The sequence below is a fragment of the Temnothorax curvispinosus genome, unplaced genomic scaffold, assembly GCF_003070985.1.
Source record: "Temnothorax curvispinosus isolate PA1 unplaced genomic scaffold, ASM307098v1 QBEX01005456.1, whole genome shotgun sequence".
Lineage (NCBI taxonomy): Eukaryota > Metazoa > Arthropoda > Insecta > Hymenoptera > Formicidae > Temnothorax > Temnothorax curvispinosus.
The window spans coordinates 1-1,220 of record NW_020215236.1 but is presented as its reverse complement, the minus strand read 5'-3'; the positions used below and the strand labels follow the sequence as shown (position 1 = coordinate 1,220).

Sequence of the window (1,220 nt, the reverse complement as noted above, 5' to 3'; positions counted from 1 at the left end):
AAACGTCATCCTGCCAGTAAAAACTTGTAGTGAAAGCAATGATTGTTAAACGAGTCTTTTATTCCTATTAACTGATATTAAATCTCGACGAGAATTCTATTTCTGTATATTGTTTCGCATTCATATTTAGAGATTAGATTAGATTAGCACTCCATATTGTTTTAGGACAAAGATCACATTATTATTGATCGACGCTATATAATTCATGTGTACAGTTCAACATTTTTATGGAACGCTGTAATTCCGCTAAAAAACCCTAGAAAAAATTTTAAATAATATTTATTATTATATTTAATTTAAATTAAATTAGCATGCATGTATAGCTGTCAATTTTTTCTTTATCGTAAATTTTCAATAAGGCATTCAAATCGAAAATTCACAATTGTAATAGAAATCTTTATAAATCTCGAAAAAATATTTTTCAAAAATTGACAATTGTAGATTTGATGTAGATTGATGACAATTGTAGATTGACAATTGTAGATTGACTTTATTGTGGATACGTAATTACAAATGTTGGGTTACCAATTTCGTGTTACAGATTAATTCGGAGTAAACGTTATCTCTTCACTGAGGTCACGTTATCTTTAACCAATGGTAAATTATGGTCATGTATGTAAATGTGCATCTCGGCTCCATTTGGCTGCATTATCGTATTCACAGTGTAATTAAAGTATCATCCAAGGTGCAATCTACAAAGCAGATGTAGATAAGAAGTTGCTCGTGCAATCTACTGCTTGTATGAAAAAAATGATATGTTATAGAATCTTTTTACGTGGATATCTGTCTGCTGGACCACAGGGACCTAACCTGAAATGATGTTTTATATTGGACAATGGACCGCTCGAAACGCCACTCGCACCCATTTTCAACGTTGGAACTATTTGGCATATCCATTTTCTGGCACTGTCGATAAAGTCTCTCCCCTTGGTGCGTGTCCGTGCTGCGCTTATGATTTTCGTGTTGTGTAATTTTACATAATATATTTTTGCAATATTAATAAGTTCAATTACTGTACACCGTACATGCAATAATAAAATTCAATTGCATAATTTTAGTTGATCAACTGTACGTTTTTATTAGCCATCCATTTGACTCACGTAGTGTCACGTACCAAAGTTGCATATTCAAATATTTCGTCATTATTAGAAAAAACGTGATAGACACGGAAACAAATTGATTTCGGGAAAACTGGCGTCACAATTCATTTAATTAGTAAG

The 1,220-nt window shown here is 32.0% G+C and overlaps 1 long non-coding RNA gene across 1 annotated transcript; it reads right to left on the bottom strand.

Moving 5' to 3' along the window:
* Positions 1–156: 156 nt before the first annotated feature.
* On the bottom strand, positions 157–1,032 carry LOC112454864. The gene is made up of 3 exons (XR_003040796.1): positions 776–1,032; positions 526–692; positions 157–256 (listed from the first exon to the last, which is right to left on the bottom strand). It is a non-coding gene; the product is annotated as an uncharacterized LOC112454864 (long non-coding RNA).
* Between the last annotated feature and the right edge of the window lie 188 nt (positions 1,033–1,220).